The 26,561-nt window shown below is 33.2% G+C and overlaps 3 non-coding genes across 3 annotated transcripts; all 3 read right to left on the bottom strand.

Moving 5' to 3' along the window:
* Window positions 1-3,874: 3,874 nt before the first annotated feature.
* Window positions 3,875-3,947, bottom strand: TRNAR-CCU (transfer RNA arginine (anticodon CCU)). The gene has a single exon. It is a non-coding gene; the product is annotated as a tRNA-Arg (tRNA).
* A 1,428-nt stretch (window positions 3,948-5,375) lies between these two features.
* On the bottom strand, window positions 5,376-5,448 carry TRNAR-CCU (transfer RNA arginine (anticodon CCU)). The gene has a single exon. It is a non-coding gene; the product is annotated as a tRNA-Arg (tRNA).
* Window positions 5,449-26,152: 20,704 nt separating this feature from the next.
* Window positions 26,153-26,225, bottom strand: TRNAR-CCU (transfer RNA arginine (anticodon CCU)). The gene has a single exon. It is a non-coding gene; the product is annotated as a tRNA-Arg (tRNA).
* Window positions 26,226-26,561: the final 336 nt, after the last annotated feature.

The following is a 26,561-nucleotide window of genomic DNA, read 5'->3' as shown; positions in this document are numbered from 1 at the left end:
TAGCATCGAGTTGACTAAGTAAATTAACTTGGTTTATTAATTTTAAATTAGTTACTTTTTAAATCCACTAAACTACTGCACCCAATTCTAAAGTACCTAATAAAAGTAATATTCTAATCATAAGGTAATCAATTATATTGTGCATTTGTGTTATTGCCCAGTTTTATGTATCCATAGGTTTATATTGCAATGAATTCATGCCATTGTTGTACAGTTCAATATTATCAAAATTGTAAAATAATTAGAGTTTATTTATCTTAAATAATATTTGGTATAGATATATGAAACTTTAATGTTGCATAGGGAAAATATACACTATATTACCAAAAAGTGCAGTATCTTTAATTAAAAATAAGTTAAATCTCACTTGTGCTCTATATTTAAAGGTAAACATTGTTTTTTTGGTCTGTAGCACCTAAATTGTCAGTAAAGTCAGTGTACAAAGAAATATAAAAAGCAGAAAATTACCCTTTTGATGACAAGGATGAAAGGACTTCAAGAAACCCATCAGCAATTGCAATAGACATTGTTATTTTGTAGCCACTCTGATATTAAATTGCAATTAAAACTTAATAGGTATGTTTTGGTATATATGGATTTTCTGCAATACCATTAAGACAGTCACCTGCATTGAAAAAAAGCATAACTTCTAGAATGAGTATGAGCAACAAAGGAACATGCATCCTAGAAGGGACTTGAAGCCACTGTCCCAAGTGATAGTAAACTTTTCTGGAAACTAATCCACAATGTCATTAGGATAAATGTCTGCTTTTAGATACTGGGCCATAATTTTGCAAGCTGAACAGTTCCAGATTGTTAAGCAGATTAAAGTTTCTGGTGGAGCCATTTGTGCAGTATGAAGCAAGAATGAAAGGAACATCTCCAATATTATTTTAATGAAATAAAGCCTATCACCCCAGATGGGACTTGAACCCACAATCCATTAGGCCACTGGGGCTTAGTAACATCTTTGAGTGAAACTGATTTTTTCATTAGTATAATCATTAATTGTTGCGATATAGGAAAGCCGTTTATTTGTGTTCTTTGCTTTACAAATCCCAGCATGAAATGTGATTGTACTATCCAGACCTAATAGTGTGGACCCTCATGTTACATTGCAGCAAAACAGATTGATGCAACTCTTTTACCAATAAAGAGGTAGTCTTTTGCATTCCATTTTGTTGACTAACTAAAGTAATGTTTACAGTGCATATGAATCAAAGCAGCTGTACTTAAAAACAGTCATGTTTGTGTTTTTTTTCTGCCTTCATATCAGGATGTTCAAGGAAGCAGATGATAATCATTAACTGATGACATTAGAAAAAAAATTACATTTGCTCCAGGTGATGCTTGAACTCACAACCTCAGCATTGCTCAACAGATACTGTCTTATAAGTCCTGCGCACAGACCGATTGTGCCACAGGAGCACATGGTCATGCGCAATATTTTTAGTTGAGTGATTTTAGCATCGAGTTGACTAAGTAAATTAACTTGGTTTATTAATTTTAAATTAGTTACTTTTTAAATCCACTAAACTACTGCACCCAATACTAAAGTACCTAATAAAAGTAATATTCTAATCATAAGGTAATCAATTATATTGTGCATTTGTGTTATTGCCCAGTTTTATGTTTCCATAGGTGTATATTGCAATGAATTCATGCCATTGTTGTACAGTTCAATATTATCAAAATTGTAAAATAATTCCTGTTTATTTATCTTAAATAATATTTGGTATAGATATATGTAACTTTAATGTTGCATAGGGAAAATATACACTATATTACCAAAAATGCAGTATCTTTAAATAAAAAAAAGTTGAATCTCACTTGTGCTCTATATTTAAAGGTAAACATTGTTTTTTTGGTCTGTAGCACCTAAATTGTCAGTAAAGTCAGTGTCCAAAGAAATATAAAAAGCAGAAAATTACCCTTTTGATGACAAGGATGAAAGGACTTCAAGAAACCCATCAGCAATTGCAATAGACATTGTTATTTTGTAGCCACTCTGATATTAAATTGCAATTAAAACTTAATAGGTATGTTTTGGTATATATGGATTTTCTGCAATACCATTAAGACAGTCACCTGCATTGAAAAAAAGCATAACTTCTAGAATGAGTATGAGCAACAAAGGAACATGCATCCTAGATGGGACTTGAAGCCACTGTCCCAGGTGATAGTAAACTTTTCAGGAAACTAATCCACAATGTCATTAGGATAAATGTCTGCTTTTAGATACTGGGCCATAATTTTGCAAACTGAACAGTTCCAGATTGTTAAGCAGATTAAAGTATCTGGTGGAGCCATTTGTGCAGTATGAAGCAAGAATAAAAGGAACATCTCCAAAATTATTTTAATGAAATAAAGCCTATCTCCCCAGATGGGACTTGAACCCACAATCCCTGGCTTAGGAGGCCAGTGTCTTATCCATTAGGCAACTGGGGCTTAGTAACATCGTTCAGTGAAACTGATTTTTTCATTAGTTTAATCATTAATTGTTGCGATATAGGAAAGCCGTTTATTTGTGTTCTTTGCTTTACAAATCCCAGCATGAAATGTGATTGTACTATCCAGACCTAATAGTGTGGACCCTCATGTTACATTGCAGCAAAACAGATTGATGCAACTCTTTTACCAATAAAGAGGTAGTCTTTTGCATTCCATTTTGTTGACTAACTAAAGTAATGTTTACAGTGCATATGAACCAAAGCAGCTGTGTGTACTGGTACTTAAAAACAGTCATGTTTGTGTTTTTTTTCTGCCTTCATATCAGGATGTTCAGGAAGCAGATGATAATCATTAACTGATGACATTAGAAAAAAAATTACATTTGCTCCAGGTGATGCTTGAACTCACAACCTCAGCATTGCTCAACAGATACTATCTTATAAGTCCTGCGCACAGACCGATTGCGCCACAGGAGCACATGGTCAAAGCGCATTATTTTTAGTTGAGTGATTTTAGCATCGAGTTGACTAAGTAAATTAACTTGGTTTATTAATTTTAAATTAGTTACTTTTTAAATCCACTAAACTACTGCACCCAATGCTAAAGTACCTAATAAAAGTAATATTCTAATCATAAGGTAATCAATTATATTGTGCATTTGTGTTATTGCCCAGTTTTATGTATCCATAGGTGTATATTGCAATGAATTCATGCCATTGTTGTACAGTTCAATATTATCAAAATTGTAAAATAATTCCTGTTTATTTATCTTAAATAAAATTTGGTATAGATATATGAAACTTTAATGTTGCATATGGAAAATATACACTATACTACCAAAAATGCAGTATCTTTAAATAAAAATAAGTTAAATCTCACTTGTGCTCTATATTTAAAGGTAAACATTGTTTTTTTGGTCTGTAGCACCTAAATTGTCAGTAAAGTCAGTGTACAAAGAAATATAAAAAGCAGAAAATTACCCTTTTGATGACAAGGATGAAAGGACTTCAAGAAACCCATCAGCAATTGCAATAGACATTGTTATTTTGTAGCCACTCTGATATTAAATTGCAATTAAAACTTAATAGGTATGTTTTGGTATATATGGATTTTCTGCAATACCATTAAGACAGTCACCTGCATTGAAAAAAAGCATAACTTCTAGAATGAGTATGAGCAACAAAGGAACATGCATCCTAGATGGGACTTGAAGCCACTGTCCCAGGTGATAGTAAACTTTTCAGGAAACTAATCCACAATGTCATTAGGATAAATGTCTGCTTTTAGATACTGGGCCATAATTTTGCAAGCTGAACAGTTCCAGATTGTTAAACAGATTAAAGTTTCTGGTGGAGCCGTTTGTGCAGTATGAAGCAAGAATAAAAGGAACATCTCAAAATTTTTTTAATGAAATAAAGCCTATCTCCCCAGATGGGACTTGAACCCACAATCCCTGGCTTAGGAGGCCAGTGCCTTATCCATTAGGCCACTGGGGCTTAGTAACATCTTTGAGTGAAACTGATTTTTTCATTAGTATAATCATTAATTGTTGCGATATAGGAAATCCGTTTATTTGTGTTCTTTGCTTTACAAATCCCTGCATGAAATGTGATTGTACTATCCAGACCTAATAGTGTGGACCCTCATGTTACATTGCAGCGAAACAGATTGATGCAACTCTTTTACCAATAAAGTGGTAGTCTTTTGCATTCCATTTTGTTGACTAACTAAAGTAATGTTTACAGTGCATATGAACCAAAGCAGCTGTGTGTACTGGTACCTTAAAAACAGTCATGTTTGTGTTTTTTTTCTGCCTTCATATCAGGATGTTCAGGAAGCAGATGATAATCATTAACTGTTGACATTAGAAAAAAAATTACATTTGCTCCAGGTGAGGCTTGAACTCACAACCTCAGCATTGCTCATCAGATACTGTCTTATAAGTCCTGCGCACAGACCGATTGCGCCACAGGGGCACATGGTCAAAGCGCATTATTTTTAGTTGAGTGATTTTAGCATCGAGTTGACTAAGTAAATTAACTTGGTTTATTAATTTTAAATTAGTTACTTTTTAAATCCACTAAACTACTGCACCCAATACTAAAGTACCTAATAAAAGTAATATTCTAATCATAAGGTAATCAATTATATTGTGCATTTGTGTTATTGCCCAGTTTTATGTATCCATAGGTGTATATTGCAATGAATTCATGCCATTGTTGTACAGTTCAATATTATCAAAATTGTAAAATAATTCCTGTTTATTTATCTTAAATAATATTTGGTATAGATATATGAAACTTTAATATTGCATAGGGAAAATATACACTATATTACCAAAAATGCAGTATCTTTAAATAAAAATAAGTTAAATCTCACTTGTGCTCTATATTTAAAGGTAAACATTGTTTTTTTGGTCTGTAGCACCTAAATTGTCAGTAAAGTCAGTGTCCAAAGAAATATAAAAAGCAGAAAATTACCCTTTTGATGACAAGGATGAAAGGACTTCAAGAAACCCATCAGCAATTGCAATAGACATTGTTATTTTGTAGCCACTCTGATATTAAATTGCAATTAAAACTTAATAGGTATGTTTTGGTATATATGGATTTTCTGCAATACCATTAAGACAGTCACCTGAATTGAAAAAAAGCATAACTTCTAGAATGAGAATGAGCAACAAAGGAACATGCATCCTAGATGGGCCTTGAAGCCACTATCCCAGGTGATAGTAAACTTTTCAGAAAACTAATCCACAATGTCATTAGGATAAATGTCTGCTTTTAGATACTGGGCCATAATTTTGCAAGCTGAACAGTTCCGGATTGATAAGCAGATAAAAGTTTCTGGTGGAGCCATTTGTGCAGTATGAAGCAAGAATAAAAGGAACATCTCCAAAATTATTTTAATGAAATAAAGCCTATCACCCCAGATGGGACTTGAACCCACAATCCCTGGCTTAGGAGGCCAGTGCCTTATCCATTAGGCCACTGGGGCTTAGTAACATCTTTGAGTGAAACTGATTTTTTCATTAGTATAATCATTAATTGTTGCGATATAGGAAAGCCGTTTATTTGTGTTCTTTGCTTTACAAATCCCAGCATGAAATGTGATTGTACTATCCAGACCTAATAGTGTGGACCCTCATGTTACATTGCAGCAAAACAGATTGATGCAACTCTTTTACCAATAAAGAGGTAGTCTTTTGCATTCCATTTTGTTGACTAACTAAAGTAATGTTTACAGTGCATATGAACCAAAGCAGCTGTGTGTACTGGTACCTTAAAAACAGTCATGTTTGTGTTTTTTTTCTGCCTTCATATCAGGATGTTCAGGAAGCAGATGATAATCATTAACTGATGACATTAGAAAAAAAATTACATTTGCTCCAGGTGATGCTTGAACTCACAACCTCAGCATTGCTCAACAGATACTGTCTTATAAGTCCTGCGCACAGACCGATTGCGCCACAGGAGCACATGGTCAAAGCACATTATTTTTAGTTGAGTGATTTTAGCATCGAGTTGACTAAGTAAATTAACTTGGTTTATTAATTTTAAATTAGTTACTTTTTAAATCCACTAAACTACTGCACCCAATGCTAAAGTACCTAATAAAAGTAATATTCTAATCATAAGGTAATCAATTATATTGTGCATTTGTGTTATTGCCCAGTTTTATGTATCCATAGGTGTATATTGCAATGAATTCATGCCATTGTTGTACAGTTCAATATTATCAAAATTTTAAAATAATTCCTGTTTATCTATCTTAAATAATATTTGGTATAGATATATGAAACTTTAATGTTGCATAGGGAAAATATACACTATATTGCCAAAAATGCAGTATCTTTAAATAAAAATAAGTTAAATCTCACTTGTGCTCTATATTTAAAGGTAAACATTGTTTTTTTGGTCTGTAGCACCTAAATTGTCAGTAAAGTCAGTGTCCAAAGAAATATAAAAAGCAGAAAATTACCCTTTTGATGACAAGGATGAAAGGACTTCAAGAAACCCATCAGCAATTGCAATAGACATTGTTATTTTGTAGCCACTCTGATATAAAATTGCAATTAAAACTTAATAGGTATGTTTTGGTATATATGGATGTTCTGCAATACCATTAAGACAGTCATCTGCATTGAAAAAAAGCATAACTTCTAGAATGAGTATGAGCAACAAAGGAACATGCATCCTAGATGGGACTTGAAGCCACTGTCCCAGGTGATAGTAAACTTTTCAGGAAACTAATCCACAATGTCATTAGGATAAATGTCTGCTTTTAGATACTGGGCCATAATTTTGCAAGCTGAACAGTTCCAGATTGTTAAGCAGATTAAAGTTTCTGGTGGAGCCATTTGTGCAGTATGAAGCAAGAATAAAAGGAACATCTCCAAAATTATTTTAATGAAATAAAGCCTATCTCCCAAGATGGGACTTGAACCCACAATCCCTGGCTTAGGAGGCCAGTGTCTTATCCATTAGGCCACTGGGACTTAGTAACATCTTTGAGTGAAACTGATTTTTTCATTAGTATAATCATTAATTGTTGCGATATAGGAAAGCCGTTTATTTGTGTTCTTTGCTTTACAAATTCCAGCATGAAATGTGATTGTACTATCCAGACCTAATAGTGTGGACCCTCATGTTACATTGCAGCAAAACAGATTGATGCAACTCTTTTACCAATAAAGAGGTAGTCTTTTGCATTCCATTTGATTGACTAACTAAAGTAATGTTTACAGTGCATATGAACCAAAGCAGCTGTGTGTACTGGTACTTAAAAACAGTCATGTTTGTGTTTTTTTTCTGCCTTCATATCAGGATGTTCAGGAAGCAGATGATAATCATTAACTGATGACATTAGAAAAAAAATTACATTTGCTCCAGGTGAGGCTTGAACTCACAACCTCAGCATTGCTCAACAGATACTGTCTTATAAGTCCTGCGCACAGACCGATTGCGCCACAGGAGCACATGGTCAAAGTGCATTATTTTTAGTTGAGTGATTTTAGCATCGAGTTGACTAAGTAAATTAACTTGGTTTATTAATTTTAAATTAGATACTTTTTAAATCCACTAAACTACTGCACCCAATACTAAAGTACCTAATAAAAGTAATATTCTAATCATAAGGTAATCAATTATATTGTGCATTTGTGTTATTGCCCAGTTTTATGTATCCATAGGTGTATATTGCAATGAATTCATGCCATTGTTGTACAGTTCAATATTATCAAAATTGTAAAATAATTAGTGTTTATTTATCTTAAATAATATTTGGTATAGATATATGTAACTTTAATGTTGCATATGGAAAATATACACTATATTACCAAAAAGTGCAGTATCTTTAATTAAAAATAAGTTAAATCTCACTTGTGCTCTATATTTAAAGGTAAACATTGTTTTTTTGGTCTGTAGCACCTAAATTGTCAGTAAAGTCAGTGTCCAAAGAAATATAAAAAGCAGAAAATTACCCATTTGATGACAAGGATGAAAGGACTTCAAGAAACCCATCAGCAATTGCAATAGACATTGTTATTTTGTAGCCACTCTGATATTAAATTGCAATTAAAACTTAATAGGTATGTTTTGGTATATATGGATTTTCTGCAATACCATTAAGACAGTCACCTGCATTGAAAAAAAGCATAACTTCTAGAATGAGTATGAGCAACAAAGGAACATGCATCCTAGATGGGACTTGAAGCCACTGTCCCAAGTGATAGTAAACTTTTCTGGAAACTAATCCACAATGTCATTAGGATAAATGTCTGCTTTTAGATACTGGGCCATAATTTTGCAAGCTGAACAGTTCCAGATTGTTAAGCAGATTAAAGTTTCTGGTGGAGCCATTTGTGCAGTATGAAGCAAGAATGAAAGGAACATCTCCAATATTATTTTAATGAAATAAAGCCTATCACCCCAGATGGGACTTGAACCCACAATCCATTAGGCCACTGGGGCTTAGTAACATCTTTGAGTGAAACTGATTTTTTCATTAGTATAATCATTAATTGTTGCGATATAGGAAAGCCGTTTATTTGTGTTCTTTGCTTTACAAATTCCAGCATGAAATGTGATTGTACTATCCAGACCTAATAGTGTGGACCCTCATGTTACATTGCAGCAAAACAGATTGATGCAACTCTTTTACCAATAAAGAGGTAGTCTTTTGCATTCCATTTGATTGACTAACTAAAGTAATGTTTACAGTGCATATGAACCAAAGCAGCTGTGTGTACTGGTACTTAAAAACAGTCATGTTTGTGTTTTTTTTCTGCCTTCATATCAGGATGTTCAGGAAGCAGATGATAATCATTAACTGATGACATTAGAAAAAAAATTACATTTGCTCCAGGTGAGGCTTGAACTCACAACCTCAGCATTGCTCAACAGATACTGTCTTATAAGTCCTGCGCACAGACCGATTGCGCCACAGGAGCACATGGTCAAAGTGCATTATTTTTAGTTGAGTGATTTTAGCATCGAGTTGACTAAGTAAATTAACTTGGTTTATTAATTTTAAATTAGATACTTTTTAAATCCACTAAACTACTGCACCCAATACTAAAGTACCTAATAAAAGTAATATTCTAATCATAAGGTAATCAATTATATTGTGCATTTGTGTTATTGCCCAGTTTTATGTATTCATAGGTGTATATTGCAATGAATTCATGCCATTGTTGTACAGTTCAATATTATCAAAATTGTAAAATAATTAGTGTTTATTTATCTTAAATAATATTTGGTATAGATATATGTAACTTTAATGTTGCATATGGAAAATATACACTATATTACCAAAAAGTGCAGTATCTTTAATTAAAAATAAGTTAAATCTCACTTGTGCTCTATATTTAAAGGTAAACATTGTTTTTTTGGTCTGTAGCACCTAAATTCTCAGTAAAGTCAGTGTCCAAAGAAATATAAAAAGCAGAAAATTACCCTTTTGATGACAAGGATGAAAGGACTTCAAGAAACCCATCAGCAATTGCAATAGACATTGTTATTTTGTAGCCACTCTGATATTAAATTGCAATTAAAACTTAATAGGTATGTTTTGGTATATATGGATTTTCTGCAATACCATTAAGACAGTCACCTGCATTGAAAAAAAGCATAACTTCTAGAATGAGTATGAGCAACAAAGGAACATGCATCCTAGATGGGACTTGAAGCCACTGTCCCAAGTGATAGTAAACTTTTCTGGAAACTAATCCACAATGTCATTAGGATAAATGTCTGCTTTTAGATACTGGGCCATAATTTTGCAAGCTGAACAGTTCCAGATTGTTAAACAGATTAAAGTTTCTGGTGGAGCCATTTGTGCAGTATGAAGCAAGAATGAAAGGAACATCTCCAATATTATTTTAATGAAATAAAGCCTATCACCCCAGATGGGACTTGAACCCACAATCCATTAGGCCACTGGGGCTTAGTAACATCTTTGAGTGAAACTGATTTTTTCATTAGTATAATCATTAATTGTTGCGATATAGGAAAGCCGTTTATTTGTGTTCTTTGCTTTACAAATCCCAGCATGAAATGTGATTGTACTATCCAGACCTAATAGTGTGGACCCTCATGTTACATTGCAGCAAAACAGATTGATGCAACTCTTTTACCAATAAAGAGGTAGTCTTTTGCATTCCATTTTGTTGACTAACTAAAGTAATGTTTACAGTGCATATGAACCAAAGCAGCTGTGTGTACTGGTACTTAAAAACAGTCATGTTTGTGTTTTTTTTCTGCCTTCATATCAGGATGTTCAGGAAGCAGATGATAATCATTAACTGATGACATTAGAAAAAAAATTACATTTGCTCCAGGTGAGGCTTGAACTCACAACCTCAGCAATGCTCAACAGATACTGTCTTATAAGTCCTGCGCACAGACCGATTGCGCCACAGGAGCACATGGTCAAAGTGCATTATTTTTAGTTGAGTGATTTTAGCATCGAGTTGACTAAGTAAATTAACTTGGTTTATTAATTTTAAATTAGTTACTTTTTAAATCCACTAAACTAATGCACCCAATACTAAAGTCCCTAATAAAAGTAATATTCTAATCATAAGGTAATCAATTATATTGTGCATTTGTGTTATTGCCCAGTTTTATGTATCCATAGGTGTATATTGCAATGAATTCATGCCATTGTTGTACAGTTCAATATTATCAAAATTGTAAAATAATTAGTGTTTATTTATCTTAAATAATATTTGGTATAGATATATGTAACTTTAATGTTGCATATGGAAAATATACACTATATTACCAAAAAGTGCAGTATCTTTAATTAAAAATAAGTTAAATCTCACTTGTGCTCTATATTTAAAGGTAAACATTGTTTTTTGGTCTGTAGCACCTAAATTGTCAGTAAAGTCAGTGTCCAAAGAAATATAAAAAGCAGAAAATTACCCTTTTGATGACAAGGATGATAGGACTTCAAGAAACCCATCAGCAATTGCAATAGACATTGTTATTTTGTAGCCACTCTGATATTAAATTGCAATTAAAACTTAATAAGTATGTTTTGGTATATATGGATTTTCTGCAATACCATTAAGACAGTCACCTGCATTGAAAAAAAGCATAACTTCTAGAATGAGTATGAGCAACAAAGGAACATGCATCCTAGATGGGACTTGAAGCCACTGTCCCAAGTGATAGTAAACTTTTCTGGAAACTAATCCACAATGTCATTAGGATAAATGTCTGCTTTTAGATACTGGGCCATAATTTTGCAAGCTGAACAGTTCCAGATTGTTAAACAGATTAAAGTTTCTGGTGGAGCCATTTGTGCAGTATGAAGCAAGAATGAAAGGAACATCTCCAATATTATTTTAATGAAATAAAGCCTATCACCCCAGATGGGACTTGAACCCACAATCCATTAGGCCACTGGGGCTTAGTAACATCTTTGAGTGAAACTGATTTTTTCATTAGTATAATCATTAATTGTTGCGATATAGGAAAGCCGTTTATTTGTGTTCTTTGCTTTACAAATCCCAGCATGAAATGTGATTGTACTATCCAGACCTAATAGTGTGGACCCTCATGTTACATTGCAGCAAAACAGATTGATGCAACTCTTTTACCAATAAAGAGGTAGTCTTTTGCATTCCATTTTGTTGACTAACTAAAGTAATGTTTACAGTGCATATGAACCAAAGCAGCTGTGTGTACTGGTACTTAAAAACAGTCATGTTTGTGTTTTTTTTCTGCCTTCATATCAGGATGTTCAGGAAGCAGATGATAATCATTAACTGATGACATTAGAAAAAAAATTACATTTGCTCCAGGTGAGGCTTGAACTCACAACCTCAGCAATGCTCAACAGATACTGTCTTATAAGTCCTGCGCACAGACCGATTGCGCCACAGGAGCACATGGTCAAAGTGCATTATTTTTAGTTGAGTGATTTTAGCATCGAGTTGACTAAGTAAATTAACTTGGTTTATTAATTTTAAATTAGTTACTTTTTAAATCCACTAAACTAATGCACCCAATACTAAAGTCCCTAATAAAAGTAATATTCTAATCATAAGGTAATCAATTATATTGTGCATTTGTGTTATTGCCCAGTTTTATGTATCCATAGGTGTATATTGCAATGAATTCATGCCATTGTTGTACAGTTCAATATTATCAAAATTGTAAAATAATTAGTGTTTATTTATCTTAAATAATATTTGGTATAGATATATGTAACTTTAATGTTGCATATGGAAAATATACACTATATTACCAAAAAGTGCAGTATCTTTAATTAAAAATAAGTTAAATCTCACTTGTGCTCTATATTTAAAGGTAAACATTGTTTTTTGGTCTGTAGCACCTAAATTGTCAGTAAAGTCAGTGTCCAAAGAAATATAAAAAGCAGAAAATTACCCTTTTGATGACAAGGATGAAAGGACTTCAAGAAACCCATCAGCAATTGCAATAGACATTGTTATTTTGTAGCCACTCTGATATTAAATTGCAATTAAAACTTAATAGGTATGTTTTGGTATATATGGATTTTCTGCAATACCATTAAGACAGTCACCTGCATTGAAAAAAAGCATAACTTCTAGAATGAGTATGAGCAACAAAGGAACATGCATCCTAGATGGGACTTGAAGCCACTGTCCCAAGTGATAGTAAACTTTTCTGGAAACTAATCCACAATGTCATTAGGATAAATGTCTGCTTTTAGATACTGGGCCATAATTTTGCAAGCTGAACAGTTCCAGATTGTTAAACAGATTAAAGTTTCTGGTGGAGCCATTTGTGCAGTATGAAGCAAGAATGAAAGGAACATCTCCAATATTATTTTAATGAAATAAAGCCTATCACCCCAGATGGGACTTGAACCCACAATCCATTAGGCCACTGGGGCTTAGTAACATCTTTGAGTGAAACTGATTTTTTCATTAGTATAATCATTAATTGTTGCGATATAGGAAAGCCGTTTATTTGTGTTCTTTGCTTTACAAATCCCAGCATGAAATGTGATTGTACTATCCAGACCTAATAGTGTGGACCCTCATGTTACATTGCAGCAAAACAGATTGATGCAACTCTTTTACCAATAAAGAGGTAGTCTTTTGCATTCCATTTTGTTGACTAACTAAAGTAATGTCTAAAGTGCATATGAACCAAAGCAGCTGTGTGTACTGGTACCTTAAAAACAGTCATGTTTGTGTTTTTTTTCTGCCTTCATATCAGGATGTTCAGGAAGCAGATGATAATCATTAACTGTTGACATTAGAAAAAAAATTACATTTGCTCCAGGTGAGGCTTGAATTCACAACCTCAGGATTGCTCAACAGATACTGTCTTATAAGTACCGCGCACAGACCGATTGCGGCACAGAGCACATGGTCAAAGCGCATTATTTTTAGTTGAGTGATTTTAGCATCGAGTTGACTAAGTAAGTTAACTTGGTTTATTAATTTTAAATTAGTTACTTTTTAAATCCACTAAACTACTGCACCCAATACTAAAGTACCTAATAAAAGTAATATTCTAATCATAATTAATCAATTATATTGTGCATTGGTGTTATTGCCCAGTTTTATGTATCCATAGGTGTATATTGCAATGAATTCATGCCATTGTTGTACAGTTCAATATTATCAAAATTGTAAAATAATTCCTGTTTATCTATCTTAAATAATATTTGGTATAGATATATGAAACTTTAATGTTGCATAGGGAAAATATACACTATATTACCAAAAATGCAGTATCTTTAAATAAAAATAAGTTAAATCTCACTTGTGCTCAATATTTAAAGGTAAACATTGTTTTTTTGGTCTGTAGCACCTAAATTGTCAGTAAAGTCAGTGTCCAAAGAAATATAAAAAGCAGAAAATTACCCTTTTGATGACAAGGATGAAAGGACTTCAAGAAACCCATCAGCAATTGCAATAGACATTGTTATTTTGTAGCCACTCTGATATTAAATTGCAATTAAAACTTAATAGGTATGTTTTGGTATATATGGATTTTCTGCAATACCATTAAGACAGTCACCTGCATTGAAAAAAAGCATAACTTCTAGAATGAGTATGAGCAACAAAGGAACATGCATCCTAGATGGGACTTGAAGCCACTGTCCCAGGTGATAGTAAACTTTTCAGGAAACTAATCCACAATGTCATTAGGATAAATGTCTGCTTTTAGATACTGGGCCATAATTTTGCAAGCTGAACAGTTCCAGATTGTTAAGCAGATTAAAGTTTCTGGTGGAGCCATTTGTGCAGTATGAAGCAAGAATAAAAGGAACATCTACAAAATTATTTGAATGAAATAACGCCTATCTCCCCAGATGGGACTTGAACCCACAATCCCTGGCTTAGGAGGCCAGTATCTTATCCATTAGGCCACTGGGGCTTAGTAACATCTTTGAGTGAAACTGATTTTTTCATTAGTATAATCATTAATTGTTGCGATATAGGAAAGCCGTTTATTTGTGTTCTTTGCTTTACAAATTCCAGCATGAAATGTGATTGTACTATCCAGACCTAATAGTGTGGACCCTCATGTTACATTGCAGCAAAACAGATTGATGCAACTCTTTTACCAATAAAGAGGTAGTCTTTTGCATTCCATTTGATTGACTAACTAAAGTAATGTTTACAGTGCATATGAACCAAAGCAGCTGTGTGTACTGGTACTTAAAAACAGTCATGTTTGTGTTTTTTTTCTGCCTTCATATCAGGATGTTCAGGAAGCAGATGATAATCATTAACTGATGACATTAGAAAAAAAATTACATTTGCTCCAGGTGAGGCTTGAACTCACAACCTCAGCATTGCTCAACAGATACTGACTTTTAAGTCCTGCACACAGACCGATTGCGCCACAGGAGCACATGGTCAAAGTGCATTATTTTTAGTTGAGTGATTTTAGCATCGAGTTGACTAAGTAAATTAACTTGGTTTATTAATTTTAAATTAGTTACTTTTTAAATCCACTAAACTACTGCACCCAATACTAAAGTACCTAATAAAAGTAATATTCTAATCATAAGGTAATCAATTATATTGTGCATTTGTGTTATTGCCCAGTTTTATGTATCCATAGGTGTATATTGCAATGAATTCATGCCATTGTTGTACAGTTCAATATTATCAAAATTGTAAAATAATTAGTGTTTATTTATCTTAAATAATATTTGGTATAGATATATGTAACTTTAATGTTGCATATGGAAAATATACACTATATTACCAAAAAGTGCAGTATCTTTAATTAAAAATAAGTTAAATCTCACTTGTGCTCTATATTTAAAGGTAAACATTGTTTTTTTGGTCTGTAGCACCTAAATTCTCAGTAAAGTCAGTGTCCAAAGAAATATAAAAAGCAGAAAATTACCCTTTTGATGACAAGGATGAAAGGACTTCAAGAAACCCATCAGCAATTGCAATAGACATTGTTATTTTGTAGCCACTCTGATATTAAATTGCAATTAAAACTTAATAGGTATGTTTTGGTATATATTGATTTTCTGCAATACCATTAAGACAGTCACCTGCATTGAAAAAAAGCATAACTTCTAGAATGAGTATGAGCAACAAAGGAACATGCATCCTAGATGGGACTTGAAGCCACTGTCCCAAGTGATAGTAAACTTTTCTGGAAACTAATCCACAATGTCATTAGGATAAATGTCTGCTTTTAGATACTGGGCCATAATTTTGCAAGCTGAACAGTTCCAGATTGTTAAACAGATTAAAGTTTCTGGTGGAGCCATTTGTGCAGTATGAAGCAAGAATGAAAGGAACATCTCCAATATTATTTTAATGAAATAAAGCCTATCACCCCAGATGGGACTTGAACCCACAATCCATTAGGCCACTGGGGCTTAGTAACATCTTTGAGTGAAACTGATTTTTTCATTAGTATAATCATTAATTGTTGCGATATAGGAAAGCCGTTTATTTGTGTTCTTTGCTTTACAAATCCCAGCATGAAATGTGATTGTACTATCCAGACCTAATAGTGTGGACCCTCATGTTACATTGCAGCAAAACAGATTGATGCAACTCTTTTACCAATAAAGATGTAGTCTTTTGCATTCCATTTTGTTGACTAACTAAAGTAATGTTTACAGTGCATATGAACCAAAGCAGCTGTGTGTACTGGTACTTAAAAACAGTCATGTTTGTGTTTTTTTTCTGCCTTCATATCAGGATGTTCAGGAAGCAGATGATAATCATTAACTGATGACATTAGAAAAAAAATTACATTTGCTCCAGGTGAGGCTTGAACTCACAACCTCAGCAATGCTCAACAGATACTGTCTTATAAGTCCTGCGCACAGACCGATTGCACCACAGGAGCACATGGTCAAAGTGCATTATTTTTAGTTGAGTGATTTTAGCATCGAGTTGACTAAGTAAATTAAATTGGTTTATTAATTTTAAATTAGTTACTTTTTAAATCCACTAAACTACTGCACCCAATACTAAAGTACCTAATAAAAGTAATATTCTAATCATAAGGTAATCAATTATATTGTGCATTTGTGTTATTGCCCAGTTTTATGTATCCATAGGTGTATATTGCAATGAATTCATGCCATTGTTGTATAGTTCAATATTATCAAAATTGTAAAATAATTAGTGTTTATTTATCTTAAATAATATTTGGTATAGATATATGTAACTTTAATGTTGCATATGGAAAATATACACTATATTACCAAAAAGTGCAGTATCTTTAATTAAAAATAAGTTAAATCTCACTTGTGCTCTATATTTAAAGGTAAACATTGTTTTTTGGTCTGTAGCACCTAAATTGTCAGTAAAGTCAGTGTCCAAAGAAATATAAAAAGCAGAAAATTACCCTTTTGATGACAAGGATGAAAGGACTTCAAGAAACCCATCAGCAATTGCAATAGACATTGTTATTTTGTAGCCACTCTGATATTAAATTGCAATTAAAACTTAATAGGTATGTTTTGGTATATATGGATTTTCTGCAATACCATTAAGACAGTCACCTGCATTAAAAAAAAGCATAACTTCTAGAATGAGTATGAGCAACAAAGGAACATGCATCCTAGATGGGACTTGAAGCCACTGTCCCAAGTGATAGTAAACTTTTCTGGAAACTAATCCACAATGTCATTAGGATAAATGTCTGCTTTTAGATACTGGGCCATAATTTTGCAAGCTGAACAGTTCCAGATTGTTAAACAGATTAAAGTTTCTGGTGGAGCCATTTGTGCAGTATGAAGCAAGAATGAAAGGAACATCTCCAATATTATTTTAATGAAATAAAGCCTATCACCCCAGATGGGACTTGAACCCACAATCCATTAGGCCACTGGGGCTTAGTAACATCTTTGAGTGAAACTGATTTTTTCATTAGTATAATCATTAATTGTTGCGATATAGGAAAGCCGTTTATTTGTGTTCTTTGCTTTACAAATCCCAGCATGAAATGTGATTGTACTATCCAGACCTAATAGTGTGGACCCTCATGTTACATTGCAGCAAAACAGATTGATGCAACTCTTTTACCAATAAAGAGGTAGTCTTTTGCATTCCATTTTGTTGACTAACTAAAGTAATGTTTAAAGTGCATATGAACCAAAGCAGCTGTGTGTACTGGTACCTTAAAAACAGTCATGTTTGTGTTTTTTTTCTGCCTTCATATCAGGATGTTCAGGAAGCAGATGATAATCATTAACTGATGACATTAGAAAAAAAATTACATTTGCTCCAGGTGAGGCTTGAACTCACAACCTCAGCATTGCTCAACAGATACTGTCTTATAAGTCCTGCGCACAGACCGATTGCGCCACAGGAGCACATGGTCAAAGCGCATTATTTTTAGTTGAGTGATTTTAGCATCGAGTTGACTAAGTAAATTAACTTGGTTTATTAATTTTAAATTAGTTACTTTTTAAATCCACTAAACTACTGCACCCAATACTAAAGTACCTAATAAAAGTAATATTCTAATCATAAGGTAATCAATTATATTGTGTATTTGTGTTATTGCCCAGTTTTATGTATCCATAGGTGTATATTGCAATGAATTCATGCCATTGTTGTACAGTTCAATATTATCAAAATTGTAAAATAATTCCTGTTTATTTATCTTAAATAATATTTGGTATAGATATATGTAACATTAATGTTGCATAGGGAAAATATACACTATATTACCAAAAATGCAGTATCTTTAAATAAAAATAAGTTAAATCTCACTTGTGCTCTATATTTAAAGGTAAACATTGTTTTTTTGGTCTGTAGCACCTAAATTGTCAGTAAAGTCAGTGTCCAAAGAAATATAAAAAGCAGAAAATTACCCTTTTGATGACAAGGATGAAAGGACTTCAAGAAACCCATCAGCAATTGCAATAGAAATTGTTATTTTGTAGCCACTCTGATATTAAATTGCAATTAAAACTTAATAGGTATGTTTTGGTATATATGGATTTTCTGCAATACCATTAAGACAGTCACCTGAATTGAAAAAAAGCATAACTTCTAGAATGTGAATGAGCAACAAAGGAACATGCATCCTAGATGGGCCTTGAAGCCACTATCCCAGGTGATAGTAAACTTTTCAGAAAACTAATCCACAATGTCATTAGGATAAATGTCTGCTTTTAGATACTGGGCCATAATTTTGCAAGCTGAACAATTCCAGATTGTTAAGCAGATTCAAGTTTCTGGTGGAGCCATTTGTGCAGTACGAAGCAAGAATGAAAGGAACATCTCCAATATTATTTTAATGAAATAAAGCCTATCACCCCAGATGGGACTTGAACCCACAATCCCTGGCTTAGGAGGCCAGTGTCTTATCCATTAGGCAACTGGGGCTTAGTAACATCTTTGAGTGAAACTGATTTTTTCATTAGTATAATCATTAATTGTTGCGATATAGGAAAGCCGTTTATTTGTGTTCTTTGCTTTACAAATCCCAGCATGAAATGTGATTGTACTGTCCAGACCTAATAGTGTGGACCCTCATGTTACATTGCAGCAAAACAGATTGATGCAACTCTTTTACCAATAAAGAGGTAGTCTTTTGCATTCCATTTTGTTGACTAACTAAAGTAATGTTTACAGTGCATATGAACCAAAGCAGCTGTGTGTACTGGTACTTAAAAACAGTCATGTTTGTGTTTTTTTTCTGCCTTCATATCAGGATGTTCAGGAAGCAGATGATAATCATTAACTGATGACATTAGAAAAAATATTACATTTGCTCCAGGTGAGGCTTGAACTCACAACCTCAGCATTGCTCAACAGATACTGTCTTATAAGTCCTGCGCACAGACCGATTGCGCAACAGGAGCACATGGTCAAAGCACATTATTTTTAGTTGAGTGATTTTAGCATCGAGTTGACTAAGTAAATTAACTTGGTTTATTAATTTTAAATTAGTTACTTTTTAAATCCACTAAACTACTGCACCCAATACTAAAGTACCTAATAAAAGTAATATTCTAATCATAAGGTAATCAATTATATTGTGTATTTGTGTTATTGCCCAGTTTTATGTATCCATAGGTGTATATTGCAATGAATTCATGCCATTGTTGTACAGTTCAATATTATCAAAATTGTAAAATAATTCCTGTTTATTTATCTTAAATAATATTTGGTATAGATATATGTAACATTAATGTTACATAGGGAAAATATACACTATATTACCAAAAATGCAGTATCTTTAAATAAAAATAAGTTAAATCTCACTTGTGCTCTATATTTAAAGGTAAACATTGTTTTTTAGGTCTGTAGCACCTAAATTGTCAGTAAAGTCAGTGTCCAAAGAAATATAAAAAGCAGAAAATTACCCTTTTGATGACAAGGATGAAAGGACTTCAAGAAACCCATCAGCAATTGCAATAGAAATTGTTATTTTGTAGCCACTCTGATATTAAATTGCAATTAAAACTTAATAGGTATGTTTTGGTATATATGGATTTTCTGCAATACCTTTAAGACAGTCACCTGCATTGAAAAAAAGCATAACTTCTAGAATGAGTATGAGCAACAAAGGAACATGCATCCTAGATGGGACTTGAAGCCACTGTCCCAGGTGATAGTAAACTTTTCAGGAAACTAATCCACAATGTCATTAGGATAAATGTCTGCTTTTAGATACTGGGCCATAATTTTGCAAGCTGAACAGTTCCAGATTGTTAAGCAGATTAAAGTTTCTGGTGGAGCCATTTGTGCAGTATGAACCAAGAATAAAAGGAACATCTCCAAAATTATTTTAATGAAATAAAGCCTATCTCCCCAGATGGGACTTGAACCCACAATCCCTGGCTTAGGAGGCCAGTGTCTTATCCATTAGGCAACTGGGGCTTAGTAACATCTTTGAGTGAAACTGATTTTTTCATTAGTATAATCATTAATTGTTGCGATATAGGAAAGCCGTTTATTTGTGTTCTTTGCTTTACAAATCCCAGCATGAAATGTGATTGTACTGTCCAGACCTAATAGTGTGGACCCTCATGTTACATTGCAGCAAAACAGATTGATGCAACTCTTTTACCAATAAAGAGGTAGTCTTTTGCATTCCATTTTGTTGACTAACTAAAGTAATGTTTAAAGTGCATATGAACCAAAGCAGCTGTGTGTACTGGTACTTAAAAACAGTCATGTTTGTGTTTTTTTTCTGCCTTCATATCAGGATGTTCAGGAAGCAGATGATAATCATTAACTGTTGACATTAGAAAAAAAATTACATTTGCTCCAGGTGAGGCTTGAACTCACAACCTCGGCATTGCTCAACAGATACTGTCTTATAAGTCCTGCGCACAGACCGATTGCGCCACAGGAGCACATGGTCAAAGCGCATTATTTTTAGTTGAGTGATTTTAGCATCGAGTTGACTAAGTAAATTAACTTGGTTTATTAATTTTAAATTAGTTACTTTTTAAATCCACTAAACTACTGCACCCAATTCTAAAGAACCTAATAAAAGTAATATTCTAATCATAAGGTAATCAATTATATTGTGCATTTGAGTTATTGCCCAGTTTTATGTATCCATAGGTGTATATTGCAATGAATTCAAGCCATTGTTGTACAGTTCAATATTATCAAAATTGTAAAATAATTACTGTTTATTTATCTTAAATAATATTTGGTATAGATATATGTAACTTTAATGTTGCATATCGAAAATATACACTATATTACCAAAAAGTGCAGTATCTTTAATTAAAAATAAGTTAAATCTCACTTGTGCTCTATATTTAAAGGTAAACATTGTTTTTTTGGTCTGTAGCACCTAAATTGTCAGTAAAGTCAGTGTCCAAAGAAATATAAAAAGCAGAAAATTACCCTTTTGATGACAAGGATGAAAGGACTTCAAGAAACCCATCAGCAATTGCAATAGACATTGTTATTTTGTAGCCACTCTGATATTAAATTGCAATTAAAACTTAATAGGTATGTTTTGGTATATATGGATTTTCTGCAATACCATTAAGACAGTCACCTGCATTGAAAAAAAGCATAACTTCTAGAATGAGTATGAGCAACAAAGGAACATGCATCCTAGATGGGACTTGAAGCCACTGTCCCAGGTGATAGTAAACTTTTCAGGAAACTAATCCACAATGTCATTAGGATAAATGTCTGCTTTTAGATACTGGGCCATAATTTTGCAAGCTGAACAATTCCAGATTGTTAAGCAGATTAAAGTTTCTGGTGGAGCCTTTTGTGCAGTATGAAGCAAGAATGAAAGGAACATCTCCAATATTATTTTAATGAAATAAAGCCTATCACCCCAGATGGGACTTGAAACCACAATCCATTAGGCCACTGGGGCTTAGTAACATCTTTGAGTGAAACTGATTTTTTCATTAGTATAATCATTAATTGTTGCGATATAGGAAAGCCGTTTATTTTTGTTCTTTGCTTTACAAATCCCAGCATGAAATGTGATTGTACTATCCACACCTAATAGTGTGAACCCTCATGTTACATTGCAGCAAAACAGATTGATGCAACTCTTTTACCAATAAAGAGGTAGTCTTTTGCATTCCATTTTGTTGACTAACTAAAGTAATGTTTACAGTGCATATGAACCAAAGCAGCTGTGTGTACTGGTACCTTAAAAACAGTCATGTTTGTGTTTTTTTTCTGCCTTCATATCAGGATGTTCAGGAAGCAGATGATAATCATTAACTGATGACATTAGAAAAAAAATTACATTTGCTCCAGGTGAGGCTTGAACTCACAACCTCAGCATTGCTCAACAGATACTGTCTTATAAGTCCTGCGCACAGACCGATTGCGCCACAGGAGCACATGGTCAAAGCGCATTATTTTTAGTTGAGTGATTTTAGCATCGAGTTGACTAAGTAAATTAACTTGGTTTATTAATTTTAAATTAGTTACTTTTTAAATCCACTAAACTACTGCACCCAATACTAAAGTACCTAATAAAAGTAATATTCTAATCATAAGGTAATCAATTATATTGTGTATTTGTGTTATTGCCCAGTTTTATGTATCCATAGGTGTATATTGCAATGAATTCATGCCATTGTTGTACAGTACAATATTATCAAAATTGTAAAATAATTCCTGTTTATTTATCTTAAATAATATTTGGTATACATATATGTAACTTTAATGTTGCATAGGGAAAATATACACTCTAATACCAAAAAATGCAGTATCTTTAAATAAAAATAAGTTAAATCTCACTTGTGCTCTATATTTAAAGGTAAACATTGTTTTTTTGGTCTGAAGCACCTAAATTGTCAGTAAAGTCAGTGTCCAAAGAAATATAAAAGGCAGAAAATTACCCTTTTGATGACATGGATGAAAGGACTTCAAGAAACCCATCAGCAATTGTAATAGAAATTGTTATTTTGTAGCCACTCTGATATTAAATTGCAATTAAAACTTAATAGGTATGTTTTGGTATATATGGATTTTCTGCAATACCATTAAGACAGTCACCTGAATTGAAAAAAAGCATAACTTCTAGAATGAGAATGAGCAACAAAGGAACATGCATCCTAGATGGGACTTGAAGCCACTGTCCCAGGTGATAGTAAACTTTTCAGAAAACTAATCCACAATGTCATTAGGATGAATGTCTGCTTTTAGATACTGGGCCATAATTTTGCAAGCTGAACAGTTCCGGATTGATAAGCAGATAAAAGTTTCTGGTGGAGCCATTTGTGCAGTATGAAGCAAGAATAAAAGGAACATCTCCAAAATTATTTTAATGAAATAAAGCCTATCACCCCAGATGGGACTTGAACCCACAATCCTTTGCTTATCCATTAAGCCACTGGGGCTTAGTATCATCTTTGAGTGAAACTGATTTTTTCATTAGTATAATCATTAATTGTTGCGATATAGGAAAGCCGTTTATTTGTGTTCTTTGCTTTACAAATCCCAGCATGAAATGTGATTGTACTATCCAGACCTAATAGTGTGGACCCTCATGTTACAGTGCAGCAAAACAGATTGATGCAACTCTTTTACCAATAAAGAGGTAGTCTTTTGCATTCCATTTTGTTGACTAACTAAAGTAATGTTTAAAGTGCATATGAACCAAAGCAGCTGTGTGTACTGGTACTTAAAAACAGTCATGTTTGTGTTTTTTTTCTGCCTTCATATCAGGATGTTCAGGAAGCAGATGATAATCATTAACTGTTGACATTAGAAAAAAAATTACATTTGCTCCAGGTGAGGCTTGAACTCACAACCTCGGCATTGCTCAACAGATACTGTCTTATAAGTCCTGCGCACAGACCGATTGCGCCACAGGAGCACATGGTCAAAGCGCATTATTTTTAGTTGAGTGATTTTAGCATCGAGTTGACTAAGTAAATTAACTTGGTTTATTAATTTTAAATTAGTTACTTTTTAAATCCACTAAACTACTGCACCCAATTCTAAAGAACCTAATAAAAGTAATATTCTAATCATAAGGTAATCAATTATATTGTGCATTTGAGTTATTGCCCAGTTTTATGTATCCATAGGTGTATATTGCAATGAATTCATGCCATTGTTGTACAGTTCAATATTATCAAAATTGTAAAATAATTACTGTTTATTTATCTTAAATAATATTTGGTATAGATATATGTAACTTTAATGTTGCATATCGAAAATATACACTATATTACCAAAAAGTGCAGTATCTTTAATTAAAAATAAGTTAAATCTCACTTGTGCTCTATATTTAAAGGTAAACATTGTTTTTTTGGTCTGTAGCACCTAAATTGTCAGTAAAGTCAGTGTCCAAAGAAATATAAAAAGCAGAAAATTACCCTTTTGATGACAAGGATGAAAGGACTTCAAGAAACCCATCAGCAATTGCAATAGACATTGTTATTTTGTAGCCACTCTGATATTAAATTGCAATTAAAACTTAATAGGTATGTTTTGGTATATATGGATTTTCTGCAATACCATTAAGACAGTCACCTGCATTGAAAAAAAGCATAACTTCTAGAATGAGTATGAGCAACAAAGGAACATGCATCCTAGATGGGACTTGAAGCCACTGTCCCAGGTGATAGTAAACTTTTCAGGAAACTAATCCACAATGTCATTAGGATAAATGTCTGCTTTTAGATACTGGGCCATAATTTTGCAAGCTGAACAATTCCAGATTGTTAAGCAGATTAAAGTTTCTGGTGGAGCCTTTTGTGCAGTATGAAGCAAGAATGAAAGGAACATCTCCAATATTATTTTAATGAAATAAAGCCTATCACCCCAGATGGGACTTGAAACCACAATCCATTAGGCCACTGGGGCTTAGTAACATCTTTGAGTGAAACTGATTTTTTCATTAGTATAATCATTAATTGTTGCGATATAGGAAAGCCGTTTATTTGTGTTCTTTGCTTTACAAATCCCAGCATGAAATGTGATTGTACTATCCACACCTAATAGTGTGAACCCTCATGTTACATTGCAGCAAAACAGATTGATGCAACTCTTTTACCAATAAAGAGGTAGTCTTTTGCATTCCATTTTGTTGACTAACTAAAGTAATGTTTACAGTGCATATGAACCAAAGCAGCTGTGTGTACTGGTACCTTAAAAACAGTCATGTTTGTGTTTTTTTTCTGCCTTCATATCAGGATGTTCAGGAAGCAGATGATAATCATTAACTGATGACATTAGAAAAAAAATTACATTTGCTCCAGGTGAGGCTTGAACTCACAACCTCAGCATTGCTCAACAGATACTGTCTTATAAGTCCTGCGCACAGACCGATTGCGCCACAGGAGCACATGGTCAAAGCACATTATTTTTAGTTGAGTGATTTTAGCATCGAGTTGACTAAGTAAATTAACTTGGTTTATTAATTTTAAATTAGTTACTTTTTAAATCCACTAAACTACTGCACCCAATACTAAAGTACCTAATAAAAGTAATATTCTAATCATAAGGTAATCAATTATATTGTGTATTTGTGTTATTGCCCAGTTTTATGTATCCATAGGTGTATATTGCAATGAATTCATGCCATTGTTGTACAGTTCAATATTATCAAAATTGTAAAATAATTCCTGTTTATTTATCTTAAATAATATTTGGTATAGATATATGTAACATTAATGTTGCATAGGGAAAATATACACTATATTACCAAAAATGCAGTATCTTTAAATAAAAATAAGTTAAATCTCACTTGTGCTCTATATTTAAAGGTAAACATTGTTTTTTTGGTCTGTAGCACCTAAATTGTCAGTAAAATCAGTGTCCAAAGAAATATAAAAAGCAGAAAATTACCCTTTTGATGACAAGGATGAAAGGACTTCAAGAAACCCATCAGCAATTGCAATAGAAATTGTTATTTTGTAGCCACTCTGATATTAAATTGCAATTAAAACTTAATAGGTATGTTTTGGTATATATGGATTTTCTGCAATACCATTAAGACAGTCACCTGAATTGAAAAAAAGCATAACTTCTAGAATGAGAATGAGCAACAAAGGAACATGCATCCTAGATGGGCCTTGAAGCCACTATCCCAGGTGATAGTAAACTTTTCAGAAAACTAATCCACAATGTCATTAGGATAAATATCTGCTTTTAGATACTGGGCCATAATTTTGCAAGCTGAACAATTCCAGATTGTTAAGCAGATTCAAGTTTCTGGTGGAGCCATTTGTGCAGTATGAAGCAAGAATGAAAGGAACATCTCCAATATTATTTTAATGAAATAAAGCCTATCACCCCAGATGGGACTTGAACCCACAATCCCTGGCTTAGGAGGCCAGTGCCTTATCCTTTAGGCCACTGGGGCTTAGTAACATCTTTGAGTGAAACTGGTTTTTTCATTAGTATAATCATTAATTGTTGCGATATAGGAAAGCCGTTTATTTGTGTTCTTTGCTTTACAAATCCCAGCATGAAATGTGATTGTACTATCCAGACCTAATAGTGTGGACCCTCATGTTACATTGCAGCAAAACAGATTGATGCAACTCTTTTACCAATAAAGAGGTAGTCTTTTGCATTCCATTTTGTTGACTAACTAAAGTAATGTTTACAGTGCATATGAACCAAAGCAGCTGTGTGTACTGGTACTTAAAAACAGTCATGTTTGTGTTTTTTTTCTGCCTTCATATCAGGATGTTCA

This window comes from Taudactylus pleione, unplaced genomic scaffold (assembly GCF_031769625.1).
Source record: "Taudactylus pleione unplaced genomic scaffold, aTauple2 ptg000473l, whole genome shotgun sequence".
Classification (NCBI taxonomy): Eukaryota; Metazoa; Chordata; class Amphibia; order Anura; family Myobatrachidae; genus Taudactylus; species Taudactylus pleione.
The sequence above is the reverse complement of the archived record's forward strand: the minus strand, read 5'-3'. Positions and strand labels throughout refer to the sequence as shown.